A 16955-nucleotide genomic window follows, 5' to 3' on the forward strand; every position below is an offset into this window, starting at 1 on the left:
GGTACCTCACCTGTCGCTAAGAATGATTTAAGTATCTCTGCTAGCACCTCAGCATTTTCTGCTCTTGTCTCCTGCAAGGTCCGAGGAAACACCTTGTCAGGCCCTGGGGAATTTTCCACTCTAATTTGCCTCAAGAGAGCAAACATTTCCACCTCTGTAATCTGTATAGGGTCTACGAAGATAATGCTGCTTTCTTCCGGAGTCTCACTTCTATGGACTCTATGTCTATCTTTTGAGTAAATACAGATGCAAAAAATCATTCAAGATTTCCCCATCTCTTTTAGCTCCACACATGGATTACCATCCTGATCTTCCAGAAGACCAACTTTGTCCCTTGCAATCCTTTTGCTCATATCATATCTGTAGAAACCCTTGGGATTCTTCTTCACCTTGCCTGCTAGGGAACTTCATGCCTTCTTTTAGTCCTCTGATTTCTTTCTTAAGTATTGCCTTGCATTTCCTATACTCCATGAACACCTCATTTTTTCCTACCCACCTATACCTGCTGCGCACCACCTTTTTCCCTTCATCAGTGCATCAATATCTCTTGGAAACCGATGTTCCCTACACCTGTTGTCTTTATTTTTTATTCTGACAGGCACATGCAAGTTTTGTACTCGCAAAATTTCACTTTTGAAGGCCCCCCACTTACCAATTATACCTTTGCCGAAAACAGCCTGTCCCAGTCTACACTTGCCAGATCCTTTCTGATGCCATCACACTTGGCCCTTTTCCAATTTAGAATCTTAACCCTTGGACCAATCCTATCTTTTTGCATTTTTACTTTGAAGCTAATGGCATTGTGATCCCTAGATGCAAAATATTCCCCAGCACATAATACTGTCACCTGCCCTTTTTCAATCCCTGGTAACAGATCAAGTATCGCACATTCTCTCATTGGGACTTCTGTGTACTGATTAAGGAAACTTCCCTGAACACATTTGACAAACTCTATCACATCTAGTTCTTTTAGAGTATTAAAGTTCCAGTCAATATGTGGAAAGTTAAAATCACCTACCATAACAACCTCGTATTTCTTGCAACAGTCTGCGATGTCTCTTCAAATTTATTCCTCTAAATCACTCGGACAGCCAGGTGGTCTGTAATATTGTCCATTAATGTGGTCATACCTTTTTTATTTCTCAGTTGCTCCCATATTGCCTCACTAGACAAGTTCTCCAGTCTGTCACGATTGAGCATTTTCCATGATATTTTCCCTGACTAGTATTGCCACTCCTTCTCCTTTAAACACTCCTGGTCTGTCGCATCTAAAACAACAGAACCCCAGAACGTTGAGCTGCCAGCCCTGCCCCTCCTGCATGCAAGTTTCACTAATGGCCACAATATCATAATTCCAGGTATTGATCCATGCCCCGAGCTCATCTACCTTTCCTGTAATACTTCTTGCATTGAAATATACAGTGGTATGTAAAAGTTTGGGCACCCCTGGTCAAAATTTCTGTTACTGTGAATAGCTAAGCAAGTAAAAGACAAACTGATTTCCAAAAGGTATAAAGTTAAAGCTGACACATTTCTTTAAAATTTTAAGCAAGAAAACTTCTCTTATTTCCATCTTTTACAGTTTCAAAATAACAAAAAAGGAAAAGGGCCCGAAGCAAAAGTTTGGGCACCCTGCATGGTCAGTACTTAGTAACACCCCCTTTGGCAAGTATCACAGCTCGTAAATGCTTTTTGTAGCCAGCTAAGGATCTTTCAATTCTTGTTTGGGGGATTTTTGCCAATTCTTCCTTGCAAAAGGCTTCTAGTTTTGTGAGATTCTTGGACTGTCTTGCATGCAGTACTCTTTTGATGTCTATCCACAGATTCTCGATGATGGGGACTGTGAGGGCCACGGCAAAACCTTCAGCTTGTGCCTCTTGAGGTAGTCCATTGTGGATTTTGAGGTGTTCTTAGGATCATTATCCTGTTGTAGAAGCCATCCTCTTTTCATCTTCAGCTTTCTTACAGACGATGTGATGCTTGCTTCCAGAATTTGCTGGTATTTAATTGAATTCATTCTTCCCTCTACCAGTAAATGTTCCCCGTGCCACTGGCTGCGACACAAGCCCAAAGCATGATTGATCCACCCCCATGTTTAACAGTTGGAGAGGTGTTCTTTTCATGAAATTCTGCACCCCTTTTTCTCCAAACATACCTTTGCTCATTGCGGCCAAAAAGTTCTATTCAAAAAGATCAAAGGAACATCTAAGCAAGCCTGATGCATTTTGGAAACAAGTCCTGTCAACTGATGAAGTTAAGACAGAACTTCCTGGTCAGAAACTGAATAACAGTGTTTGATTTCATCTCATTTTTCAGCTCCAGTTCCATTGGATAAAGAACTCTGCAATGAAGTTGCCTTTTGCAATCCTCTGATCCTCCCACGTACCCAGGACCCCATCAAGGGGCATGATTCACAGTTCTTGTCTCATCGGAATTCAATCTTCCATGTCCTCAGTGAAGTCCAGGGTAAGAAAAATGGATGATCAGCTCATGCATCTCTCTTCTTATGTCACTCAGCTGTTAAATCTATTTCTAAACTTAATAGTGGATTTGCACCCATGTTTGACTCGAAGATTGGGCTATTGTGAAACTAAGTTTAAGATCAACCAGATTTAGAACATCTCCTATCTTCACACTCCCTTCCTCTCTCCTTGTTCCATCTCTTTTTGTTTGTCACGTCTCTCTCCCTCTCTCTCTCTCTCTCTCTCTCTCTCTCTCTCTGTCTACATCCAACCATCATTCACCTGCCATGGTCTTCCAACTCAAACCCCAACCCCACTCACCTCTGCTACCAGGCACCACCTGCCTGTCATCCTACACTCCTCCTCAGCCCACCAATCACCTCAGAATCCTTTCTCGCCACTCACCTTCTCCTCTTTACCCTGGCCAACTCACCTCTCTATTCTCAGTCCTGATGCAGGGTTTCAACTTGCAACGTTGACAATTTCTTTCCTCCCACAGATCCTACATAATCCACTGAGTTCCTCCAGCATATTGTTTATGTGCCGAAGTATGAACAATGAGTGCAATAAACTTCTAAATAAAGCAGAAAAGATAAAAGCCATGAGATCTTTAGGGAGAAGATGGGAGTCTTGCTGTCTGCTCTGGGATTGTGAGATAAGATTGATTGAATAGTCTTTCTTACTCATAACTTTACTTATCAACCTTCCTTGTGCAAGGACAATCCTGGTTACAGAGATTTGAAAATGTACTCAAAGTAATTTTTAAGAGGGTACATCTAATTTAGGGCAATCTATAAATACTTGGCACAATTTTTTCTATAAATGCCAAGAACTACATATGTTTTTGAGTGCTGCGAGGGCTTTGAAGGCTTGACATTTTGCACATGGGGTCTGCCATACAATATTAATAAATTAACAAGCATTTCTATCAGTTTCACGTAAACACACATTCAATCAAAAGATAACTTTATGCAGTAGAAAATTTCAAAGCACCAAAACTTATCTCAGATTTTGATCCATTCCCAATAGATCAAATTCTAAATCCAACGCACAAATATATAACTTTGATTTTAAACAGGATCTTTTACATTTTTAACCTATTCACTGCCTAACTTAATCTGAAACTATAGCACACTTTAGAAGCCTCATGAATGAATGCATAATATAAACATTTCTTACTGGCATCCAGTGAAGTTTAACCCATGACATAGTAGTTGCTATGGTAACAATATATGACAGTTTATTCTGAGATTGTATTTATCATGTATATGGTATTTCAGTGACCCTTTGTTATTTTTTACACATTAAAAATAATACACAGTATGGTCCTCCAAATAGCAGTGATAGCTTCCCTTTTGACCCCAAGCATTAAACCAACGTTAATCTGTAAACATTGGCGATCCCTTGCTCTTTCTTGAATCATACCCTTAAATTTCTTTTTTATATCCATCTGAACTTGCGGATGGAGCTCTGTCGGAACACGTTGATGTTTTTCCTAAGCATTGAGTTGACACATTAGCTTAGACAATTTGGTGAAATCCTGAAGTGCTGGTTTAAATAACTAAATAACATATTAGAAACCAGAGTGTAAATGAAGCACTTAAGCAGGGGTATGAAAGTCAGGAAGATGCAGAGAGTGCAGTATCTCAGGAATCTGATGGAAGATGAAACAAGTCAACTTGGAACACTTTAGGACCTTGTCCTGGGGTCTCTCCTCCATTCCTAGAAATACTGGTATGATACTGGATCTAAAAATGCAAACAAGAGGAATTCTGCAGATGCTGGAAATTCAAGCAACACACATCAGAGTTGCCGGTGAACGCAGCAGGCCAGGCAGCATCTCTAGGAAGAGGTATAGTCGACATTTCAGGCCGAGACCCTTCATCAGGACTTAGCATCCTGACGAAGGGTCTCGGCCTGAAACGTCGACTGTACCTCTTCCTAGAGATGCTGCCTGGCCTGCTGTGTTCACCAGCAACTTTGATGTGTGTTGCTTGATACTGGATCTTTTGGTTTTGAAAACAGGCATTGCACAGAATGATAAATCAAGACTGATTTGACCTGACATGAGTTTTGCAGCATTTTCTATTTTGCTTTCATTTCAAGTTACTTACAATATTTCACTTTCAATTGTTGTTTATGGGACCACTCAAACAGTTTGTCAACTGCATTTTCTACATTTTAAATGTGACTACACTTCAAATAGAAACCATAAAATTGCAGATGCTGGCAATCTGAAACAAATAAAGTAACACTGGAAACACTCAGCAGGCCAGGCAGCATCTGTGGAAAGTGAACAAGGGTTAATTTTAGTTTGAAGAAGGGTCTTTTGTGTTGAATAGGTGCTGGTTGAAACCTTAACTCTGTTTCACGTTCTAAAGACCAGCTGGGTGTTTCTATTATGTTCTATACTAATATACTTCAAGCGTTTTCCATTGTTATAAATATTTTCAAACACCCGGAGATGAGAAGATTCTGTATAAATACAAATTCTTATGTATGGGGTTTCTTCTTTGTTATGTTAAATTTAAACTCTCTTCTTTGTTATGTTAATCTTTTAAACTGCTGCGTATGTGGATTAAAATGGCTTCTATGTTATGTTAGATGCTGACAAAGTCTCTAGCTGGACATTTGCTTGGGTTAATACAGATAGCCGGGTGCTATTAGCCAGTGGGTGGTCATGTTATTATTTCTTGGGGTGATAATGCTGTCTCATATGACTGGCAACGGGGAATCGGACGAGAGATGGGGAGGACGACGGAGAGATGGGGTGTCGGACGAGAGATGGGGAGGACGGCGGACGTGTGGGAAGGCTCCGGTCCATCACACTGGGTGGTCCCGAGCCGCGAGTCGACGGGGTCCAGAGGGTCCGGGTGGTCCCGAGCCGCGAGTCGACGGGGTCCGGAGGGTCCAGGTGGTCCCGAAGAACTTCCTGAGTTCCAACTTATGCACGAAGAACTTGAACTTTGATAAGTCTGGCACCTTTTTCCATTGCCTCTTTTTCTGTATTGAACTTATATTAATTTCATAGACTTATTAATATCTATAAATTGTACTTGGTAAAACGTACTGTGTGTGCTGGCTGATCATTGATGTTTGGAACTGATTTCGGTGGCAGTGGTACAGCAACCGACACAACCGGGAGCATCCAGGCGGGCGCCGGACGGGATTTCCCCTAGATATATACGAGCCAATATAGCTAAGCGTTACACTTTTTTACTAGACTGCCTTGATCTGATTAAGGTGCTTGTAAGTTATCATCCTTTTCAGCATTGTATCTCTTCACAGGTTATTTGAGTGGGGTAGTGTATATGTCCAGTACCTTTAAGGGAAGGTTCGTATCAGGAGTACAGTAACTCTTGATAATTTAGGCTCGGTGGTTCAGTTGAGAGTTAAGACCTTCATTAAGGGATATCCTGTTATAATTCTAACATTGTTTATTTCCTTCGCAAGTGACAGCACAAAGGCATCCACTGATACCTCACTAGCACCTTGATGCCAACATTGAGGGATTGGCCACACATTTTAATTCCACATGCCATTCCCATTCTGACATGTCTATCCACGGCCTCCTCTACTGTAAAGATGAAGCCACATTCAGGTTGGAGGAACAACACCTTATATTCCGTCTGGGTAGCATCCAACCTGATGGCATGAACATCGACTTCTCTAACTTCCGCTTAGGCCCCACCTCCCCCTTGTACCCCATCTGTTACTTATTTTTATGCACACATTCTTTCTCTCACTCTCCTTTTTCTCCCTCTGTCCCTCTGAATATACCTCTTGCCCATCCTCTGGGTCCCCCCCCACCTTGTCTTTCTTCCCGGACCTCCTGTCCCATGATCCTCTCGTATCCCCTTTTGCCTATCACCTGTCCAGCTCTTGGCTCTATCCCTCCCCCTCCTGTCTTCTCCTATCATTTTGGATCTCCCCCTCCCCCTCCAACTTTCAAATCCCTTACTCACTCTTCCTTCAGTTAGTCCTGACGAAGGGTCTCGGCCTGAAACGTCGACTGCACCTCTTCCTACAGATGCTGCCTGGCCTGCTGCGTTCACCAGCAACTTTGATGTGTGTTGCTTGAATTTCCAGCATCTGCAGAATTCCTGTTGTTTGCATTACGATGTGGATGTGGTTCCAAAGAACTCAAGATTCTCTGAAGGATGCTACATTAGGCAGGGTCGTAACATCAAGCCAAACACAACATATCCAGAGTGTTATGAAGCAGCTTTGAAAACAGTCAGGCCACAGATGAAACTATTGTTGACAATCAAGAAAGGAAAATCAGGTAAGTGGCTTTGTCACTCAAAAAAATATGAAACGTTGTGCATGTCAAAGCACAAATCAAGTGGTAAGACAGAGTGAATATAAAGATGGAGAGAATTTAAAAGAAATATACAGATTGTTGCATGTGCAAAGTACAGAGTTGCTGTATTTTTGGTTTACAACACTAACTATATACCTCATTGCAAAAGCTTGCAACAACATAAAGAAACCCAAAGACCTTGCAGTTGGTGATCAAGAATTCCAATTGTTCATATCTAAATATTGATCACACAGGCTTAAACTAACTCTGAAGGCTGGAGTGTGGGAAGTGAGAGTGAAGTACAAAATGAGAGCGGCAACAGAATTCCCTGTTGCAAGTAAGCAATTAACCTCACACAATATATATGGACACCATTGGCAAATTTCCCACAGATAGTGGCCACTACTATTGGAGGCAATGGAGTGTTACAGATTGGGAGAGAAACTTCACAGTCATCAGCCATTCATAACACATTGCGTTCTTGCGAAAGATGGCAAATAGAAGATTTTTAATGGACTATAAAATGATTTGTTTTATTTGCAGGCTTTGCAAAACTACTGTGCAATTACCAGTCTTGAGTTTGCAGCTGGAGTTGGAGTGGGGGAGCAGGATGCACAGACCAGTAAAGTAAGTCCCAGCAGAAGATTCATTTCCAAATTTTGATACTAATAACATGAATTAGTGATAAATGTGATATCTTAAAACAAAGTGAGTCATAGCTGTGTGAAAACTCTGTTGTTTGTTTTCTCACTGGTTTGAAAGACCCTACTGCGGAAGTTAGTTGAATGCTACTCTCATTTTCTGTAGATACTACTTCTTTCTTCTAATGTCACCAAATCTTATGTTCATCTACAAAGGGCACCCAGTGAGCTTTGCAATTCAACAGCTAATCCCATGAAGGATTAATGCAGTGTTATAGTGTAGCTGCAGCCTGCTCCTGGTATACAATTTTTTAATTTACTTGTATGAACCTCCTCCATTACCACAGCACTGAAGAACTAACTTCTTTTGCTACATCTTTTGATAGGTGTAGGATTTGAGAAGAGGACAACTTTGCAAGTGAATAAACAGAAACTACACTTTAAAGCACTTCAAAGCCAACCAAGCCAACGAGAGTTGAGTGGGATCCATAATCAGCTGTGATGGAATGACAGAATAGACTCGATGGGCTGACTGGCCTAATTCTGCTCCTATGTCTTATGGTCTTGCCATAGTGACTATTAGAATGCAACAGCAAATTTGTACACAAAGACCCAGAAACTGATGTGGTTGACTGATGATAACCAGAATTTAGGAATAAACTCCCCAGCTTTTTTCCAAATAATTGTGTGTTTTTCTAATGAATCTAAACTACATGGACAGTCTCAGTTTAATGCTTACTCATTAAGCTGCCACTCCTGACAGTGAAGGTAATGAGCAGTCCCAGTTACATGCACCAATGCCCTTGAAAAGAGAATCCTACAAAAAGTAGTGGTTACAGCTCTGCCCACCACGGGTAAAGCCCTCCCCCCACCCCACCCACCATCATTGAGTACACCTACCCCAACGTTAGGGCAGGAAAGCAGCATTCATCTGCAGGCACCTCTACCACCCAGGCCATGCTCTCTTCTCACTGCTGCCCTCAGGAAGGTAGTACAGGAGCTTCAGGACTCACACCACCATTAGGCTCTTGAACTAACGGGGATAACTTCATTCAACTTCACTTGCCTCATCATTGAAATGTTCCCACGACCCATGGAGTCACCTTGAAGGACTCTTCATCTCAGGTTCTTGATATTTATTGCTTATTTATTTATTATTATTTCTTTCTTTTTGTATTTGAACAATTTGTTATCTTTTGCATACTGGTTGAATGTTCAAGTTGGTGCGGTCTTTCTTTATTCTGTAATGGTTAATATTCTGTTCTGGATTTACCTAGTGAGCCCAGAAGAAACTTAATCTCAGGGTTGTATATGGTGATATATATGTACTTTGATAATAAATTGACCTTGAACTTTGAAGTGTTTGGAATGGTGCTCGAATTCACAACCCTCTGACTGTGGTTGTGAATTAATTATTGTTCTATTTTGATTCCTTCCACTATCATTTTAACCTTCTGCTTTTTGGTACTGATACATCAGCTTGCAGACAGGAACATAGAAACATAGAGAACCTGGAGCACAATACAGTGCTGTGCTGAACATGTACTTATTTAGAAACTGTCTAGGGTTACCCATAGCCTTCTATTTTTCTGAGCTCCATGTATCTATCCAGAAATCTCATAAAAGACCCTATCGTATCCACCTCCACAACTGTTGCCGGCAGCCCATTCCACACACTTACCACTCGCTGCGTAAAAGACTTACCCCTGGCATCTCCTCTGTACCTACTTCCAAGCACCTTAAAACTGTGCCCTCTTGTGTTAGCCATTTCGGCCCTGGGGAAAAGCCTCTGACTATCCACACGATGGAACCTATGATCCTATCAGAGAATAAGGATTGTATAAAATCATGAGGGATGTAAGTATGGTGAATACACACAGTCTTTTTCCCAAGGTGAGGGAATCAATAACTAGAGGTATGGTTTAAAATAAGAGGGGTGAGATTTAACAGCAACCCCTGAGAAGCAGCTGTTTCCATCCAGAGGGTGGTCATATATGAAATGAGCTACATGAGAACGTAGTTGAGACAGGAACATTAACAAAGTTTAAAAGGCACTTGGACAGGTACACGGATAAGAAAGGTAGAGAGATATGGGTCAAATGTGCCAAATGAGATTAGCTAAGATGGGAATCTTGGTTGGCATGGATCGACTAGGCAGAAGGCCCCAATTCCATGTTATATGACTCTATGGAACTCTAACAGTGAGGAAGGTTCTCCCTGAAAAATCAAAATCTTCATACAGGGGCAGCATGGAGTATCTGGATCATGATGTCCCCAAGCTCCCTACCTTCCCACTTCCTCCTAACCTGCATTCCACCCCTTTGCCATTCCTCCTCATGGGTCACTACAACACAGGTGAATTGGATCCAGGTGTTTTGACTGTAACCCAAGACAGTTACCTGCTTACATAAATAAAGCATATGTAATTAAGGACCAGAAACTAAAAACAGCCAGGCTCCCAGGCCATGGACCATCTTGGGGTCCCATGAGATTCTAAAGAATTTCAGTCTTTGGTAGTTGAATTTTAAGCAGATACATTAAGACTTCCAGTGGAGCCAAGTCTTCATTTACCTTCCCCAATATGCAAGGGTACAGATTTCCAGTTTAGGGGCAATAACAACCATATAATGCCTGCAATTGTGCACATAATTCTTTACATACAACATTACTGGTCCAAATTACCCACCCGACATTGCCCCCAAATGAACTTACTCTCAACTTCTTCTCAATCTGCGCAATGCCATTATCATCTTAGTGAAGGCATTTAAACTAATAGTTAAACAACATAGAACAATAAGCCCCTCAGCTCGCAATGCTATGGCAAATTGATCGCTGGTTCATATGGCAGGTGCTTTTCTCTTCACACTTCTAACTGGTTGGCTTGATTCATGATGAAGTGTGGCCCGAGAGGGGAAGACGTGAGTCTCTCTGTTTGGGAGCTGGGGTTGGATCAATCTTTGTCTGGCATCTTGTCCATGGCCGTTTCATCATGGGTGGCCCTGAGCTGGCGTCGCCTGATGGAGTCCTTGAAGCACGCAAGCTTCCGCACGGCGGCAATGTGTTGATCTAGGTTGTGGCCAAACTGATTAAACCAGTAATAACTAAACTTTCTTTTTAAATCTTTTTATTAATTATTATTGAAAATCAACAACAGAGAAAAATACATCAAAATAATCAAGATAACATATCCATATGTAGAGTAAGAGTTAAACTATCAACCAAACTGAACAGTATATCAATAATAATCAAAAAACAAAGTATTAAAGTTTTTTTTTATAGAAAAAAGGAAAGAAAGAAAAAAAAGAACCCTTACTAACTAAAACTGAGAAAACCCCTAATAGCTAAAAAAAGGGGGGGGGAAACCTCATTTGGAGCACAAACCCGGAGCTATGCACCATACAAGCTTCCATAAAAAAAAGACATCAAACTGCCAACCAAATCCATATAACCAAGCATTAGAAAAGGACCATCTGTATTAACTTAAGTCAGATGATTATAACGGGCAAAAGAACCCCACCTTTTCTCGCAGTCAAATTTAGGAAAAAAAGTTCGACTTCTAATTTTTTCCAAACTAAGACATAACATCACCTGAGAGAACCGTTGTATCAAAGTGGGAGCAGGGGCACCTTTCCATTTTAATATAATAGCCCTTCTAGCCAATAATGTGACAAATGCTATTATGTATTGGTCAGATATAGAAATACCGTGAATATGTTGAGGAATTATACCAATCAAAACTGTCAATTTATTAGGTTGTAAATTGATTTTTAAGCTTTAGAGATTGTAGAAAAAATAGATTTCCAAAATTGTTATAAAACAGTTAACTAAACTAATCCCTTCTGTCTACACAATGCCCATATTCATTCATCCTTTGCACATTCATATGCCAATCCAAGGATTGTGCATCTTAGTTGCTTCAGCACGATGACCAATACTGCCTACATTTAACAATGTTGAGCATTCTTATAAATTGCCGGGTTACAGTTACTAGTCTTATAATAATTCATACATATTATTCCCAAGTCTCCTGTCATTAAACCACATTGGCAGCAGCTCTCATTTGATATGCAAGCATGAACTGCAAACAGGCAGCTGGAGAACGCATCAAAACCTCCTCACTCCAGGAAGACATCAAATTAACCTCCCCTGATCTTACAGCTAACATTACTCATTTTGTTAACCAACATCCTCATTTGTAAGAATTGAAAAGATTTAGGTGTCCCCTGCTCCCGTAACAAGATCAATAGCTGAAAATTGATTTTAAAATTAATTGAAAATTAGATATATTTGACATGCAGTTCATTGTTTTCTGGGTGGATCTCTTGGTGCACAGTTCAGATCATCTGGAGGTTGCCAGTATTTTATTTCTGCCAAAGAATATGTCAGTATGGGAATTCCCTGTAAAAACGACAGAATGTTATCCAGAACACCTGGAGGGTACAAATATCAGCTGCTTTGAATGCAAAAGAGCTGCTTGATTTTCCAATTTCTGCTACACCCAGGTGACCCAATGAAGCTGAAGGAAGATCTTTCATATGTATTTGCTCTATGCTTTTTAGGATCCGATTTTGCAAAATGACATTTAGAAAACTTACATTTCTGCAACAAAGACATTATTTTCTTCAAACGGGACTGCGTTATTAAATGATGTGACTCTTCCTTGGAAAGTATTCAGTCTTGTTTCAGCCTCCATCTATCCTTTCCCTCCCAGAAATCTGCTCATCCAAATCTGTGTTGCATATAGCTTATCTCAAACCAAGCTTCCCCTTCCTTCACAGTGCCTTAACTTGACCTTTGGAACAACGTAGCAACGCCTCGTACTAAAATTCTCACCAAAAATTCCCTTCATTTCCTTGGCCTTCTCACCTCCTCCAGTCTATTGCACTCTGAAACTTCTGCATTCCTTCAGTTCCAGATTTCCAAGCTCTTGAATTCCCTCTTTCAAGACTTCCAACTCTCAATCTTTCCTCATTCAAAGTTCTCCGTTAAAACTACCGCTTTGAACAGGTTTTTTGGCAAAATCTCTTTATGTAACTGGATATGAATTTTTTTCTCTTTGACAATTCTGCAAAGTACACCCAAGGTCATTTTGCTTTGCTGAAGGTGCTATCTATGTGCTACTTTGTTGTTTTTCTTCCACACAGGAACACCTTTGTATCCTAATGTCCATCCCTGAGCTCTTCCCTTATGACCTTCCAGCTGTGATGTTGAGAGTGTAGGCGTCAAAGAGCTTTTGTCATGCTCTGCTATTTGAGCTATTTCCTGCTTTGATCCATGAGATATGTTAACATTTAATTTAATGAGTCAAGAAATATAAAGCTGGCAGCAGTCAACGTGGTGCTCCCGATGCAGTCTCCTCCACATTGGTGAGACTTGATGAAGATTGGTGGACCGCTTTGTCGAGCACCTTCGCTCCATCCACCAAAAGCAGGATTTCCTGGTGGCCAAGTATTTTAATTCCACTCCACATTCCTACTCCAACATGTCGGTCCATGGTCTCCTCTAATGCCACAATGAGGCCACTCTCAGGGTGGAGGAACCACACCTCATATTCCATTTGAATATGCTCCAACATGTTGGCATGAACATCAATTTCCCTAACTTCCAGTATTTTTTCCTCCTCCTCTTTCCCTCTTCAATTCCCGACTCTGGCTTGCCCTTGCCTTTTCTCTTCTCCTCACATGCCTATCACCTCCCCCAGTACCTCTCCTCCTTCCCTTTCTCCCACGGTTCACTCTCCTCTCTAATCAGATTCCTTCTTCTCCAACCCTTTACCTTTTCCACCTATCACCTTCCAGCTTCTTACTTCATTCACCCTCCCCCACCTACCTGGCTTCACCTATAAACTTCCAGCTTGTACACCTTCTTATTCTGGCTTCGTTTTCTTTCCTTTCTGGCCCTGATGAAAGGTCTTGGCATGAATTGTCGACTATTTATTCATACCCATAGATGCTGCCTGATCTAAGTTCATTCAGCATTTTATGTATATTGCTCTGGATTCCCAGCATCTGCAGAATCTCCTGTTCAGTCAAAATGGCCGTTAGATTTCACTAAAAACAAATGGATATGTTGGTGATTTTAGGCCATAAATTTAAGATATTTTGATTCAGTGGATGGAAAAGACAATGTAGCAAAAATCCACAAACTAGTGAATAACTTGACATAAATAGATAAAACAACTTAGCAGCAACATCTCTTTTTATTTAGCAGCAAGTACAAAGTAGTAAATTAAAATTTTGTTGCAGGAAAATGTGGATCTCAGCATTGCAACCAGCAAAAGCATGGCCTGGTTACTAGGCCCTAATCAATTGACATGAGAACGCTATTACCCACCTCTCCCCACCAAACTTCACCATCATGATAATTGTACAACACCTTTGATAACATTGAGATGATAACACCTTTGATAACATTAAGAAGTGAAACCACTGAGGTAGTTATGTTGATTACTGTTGAAATATAGACGGAACAAATGCCGTTTTGCATTAAGCTTCTTCCTAAAGATAGCAATGAGATAACTGAACAAGGCTTCCTCAGCAGGTTTGTGGGTGGGCCTTGCTCTGGCTCACCCAAGTGACTGGTTTATATCTCACAAGAATTCTTGAGGGAAAGCCACATCTGGAAGAAGACTGTCTCTCAACAAATTGTCAGTGATGTTAACTAACAATATGCCGCTTGCAAAAAATAATCCTAATTATTCCTATTCACTATTTTCTACCTGTCAGTCCAGTCCAGTATATTACCCCAATTTTATGCACTTTTGCACATTAACTTCCTATGTGGGGTAACACAAACAAAATGCTGGAGGAACTCAGAAGGTCAGGCAGCATCTATGGAGAGGAATAAAGACTCAATGTTTTGGGCCGAGACCCTTCATCAGGACTGGAAAAGAAGGTGAAAGAAGCTAGAATATGGTGGTGGTGGAGCTGATGAAGTACAAGCTTAAAGATGATGTGAAGTGAGAATCCTCCTATGTGTAGCTTCTGAAGATCTAAATAAGTGGCACCTTTTCTGTCCTACCACTTATATTCTTAAAAAAATTCAGTAGATTTGTTAAATGTGGTTCACTTTTTATAAATCCATGTTGACTTGGTCCAATCCCATTGATATTTTCTAAGCACCTTTTGTAATAGGATCTAACAAGACTGTTCCCTGTTTTCTCTCCCCCTTCTTTTTATAAATAGTGGGTTTACATTTACTTCTCTTTGATCTGGTAAAATTAACTCATGGAATTTTTGGACACTACAAACCATGCATTCGCTATTTCCACAAAACTATTATTTTGGGGTACAAATTACCATGACTTGTGGACTTCTTTGTTTTCAGCCCCAATAACTGCTGTAGACATTTTTATTTAACCAATACCAAGCTCCTTCATTTCCTCCTCTTTATTAGCCTTTTATTTTCCTAGCATCTCTGGGGAGTTATTTGTGTTCCCTTTTCTGAAAACAGAACTAAGTTATTTACTTGCCACACACAAAAGGAGCTGGAGATCGTCAGTGGATCCGATGGCATCTATAGAGGGAAACGGACAGTTGATATTTCAGGTTGAGGTCCTTCATCACCTCTGGATTTTTGGTATCTGCAATCTCTCATGCCTACTTTTATTTAATTGTCCTCCCATATCTTTATTCCTCTTCCCGTATCCTGTTTCTGGCCATAGGAAACCTACATATGCCTTCACTGATCTTTTCTGCATTCAGGAACTTTTATGGCCTACTTTTTCAATTCCTTGTGAGCTTACTGTGTTCTGTCTTTATCAAACTCTTGGGCCTCTTTTGTTGGAATCTGAACTGTTACTAAACTTCAGAGCTGTTACTTTTTAATAGCAACTTTATATTACTGCATCTAATACTAGCCTTGATTTATTTTGCTAGGGTCCCTTTTTTTTATTGTGGCTGCCACATTTATTCTCTAAATGTTAGCCATTGCTTTCCCATTATCATATCTTTCAATGAAGCTCACCAGTCTACCATAGCCAACTCTCCATACATTCATAGTTTTTTTTGTTTAGATGTGGAACTCTACATGCCGAGCTGTTTTACTTTCCATCTTTATGAAGAATTAATGTCTTATTCAGAAAAAGGTGCACCTTCTTCAGCTCTGCACTGTTTGTCACTTGGTCATCTGCTAATGTCTCTTGAAAGAAATTGAATCCATAAACTACTGACTCAGAAACAAATGTGTTACTAAATAGACCACAGCTGACAGACAAACAAACCCAGTGATTGGCTACAATGCTGCAAAATCATTACTAAAAAAATTTTACTAATTAAAAATAAGGGACGTAATTGAGACAGACAAGGTTAACACATGCGGGGTGAAAAGAAGCAAACATTAAGTCATGAATATTAAGAAGTAATTAATGGCAGGAAATACACATGATGAATCATTTGAAAACAACTACTTGGGTCAAAGGGACTATTTGTTATGGAATTCTATGTTATTAATAATTGCTATTGTTACCAAGATTTTATATTATTTATGATTTTTATGTAGGACTGGAGGATAGCCAATGTTGCTCCACTGTTTAAAAAATGGTCCAAGAATAAACCAGGATATTACAGCCCAGTGAGTCTAACATTAGTAGTAGGAAAGTTATTGGAATGTATTTTAAGGGACTGGATATATAAGTATTTGGATAGACATGGACTGATTAAGGATAGTCAGCATGGCTTCGTGCGTGGTAGATCGTGTCCAACCAATCTTGTAGAGTTTTTCGAGGAAGTTACTAGGAAAGTGGATGAAGGCAAGGCAATGGATGTTGTCTACATGGATGTTAGTAAGGCACTTGACAAGGTCCCACATGGGAGGCTGGTCAGTTGCTCAGCATTCAGAATGAGGTAGTAAATTGGATTAGCCATTGGCTATGTGGGAGAAGGCAGAGAGTGGTAGAAGATGGTTGCCTCTCTGACTGGAGGCCTGTGACTAGAGGTGTGCCGCAGGAACTGATGCTGGGCCCGTTGTTGGTTGTCATCTATATCAATGATCTGGATCGTTAACTGGATCAGCAGATTTGGGGATGATACCAAGATTAGCGGTGTAGTGGATAGTGAGGAAGGCTATCATGGCTTGCAGAGGGAATTGTGTCAGCTGGAAAAATGGGCTGAAAAATGGCAGATGGAATTCAGTGCAGACAAGTGTGAGGTTTTGCACTTTGGTAGGACCAACCAGGGTAGGTCTTACACAATGAACAGCAGGCCACTGAGGAGTGTGGTAGAACAAAGGGATCATTGAAAGTGGTGTCACAGGTAGATAGGGTCCTAAGGAAAGCACTTGGCACATTGGCCTTCATAAAACAATTTACTGAGTACAGAAGATGGGATATTATTTTGAAGTTTTATACGATATTGGTGAGACCTAATTTGGAGTATTGTATGCAGTATTAGTCACCTGCTTACAGGAAAAATGTAAAATAGTTTGAAAGAGTGCGGAGAAAATTTACAAGAATGTTACCAGGTCTGGAGGACTTGAGTTATAAGGAAAGATTGACCAGGCTTAGAGCACAGAAGATTGAGAAGAGATTTGATAGAGATATACAAAATTATA

The 16955-nt window shown here is 40.5% G+C and overlaps 1 protein-coding gene across 1 annotated transcript in view; it reads right to left on the minus strand.

Moving 5' to 3' along the window:
• LOC140212298 (aryl hydrocarbon receptor-like) overlaps window positions 1-16955 on the minus strand; it is a 191450-nt gene that overhangs the window by 111591 nt on the left and 62904 nt on the right. The window lies entirely within an intron of this gene.

Source organism: Mobula birostris, chromosome 19, assembly GCF_030028105.1.
Source record: "Mobula birostris isolate sMobBir1 chromosome 19, sMobBir1.hap1, whole genome shotgun sequence".
Classification (NCBI taxonomy): Eukaryota; Metazoa; Chordata; class Chondrichthyes; order Myliobatiformes; family Myliobatidae; genus Mobula; species Mobula birostris.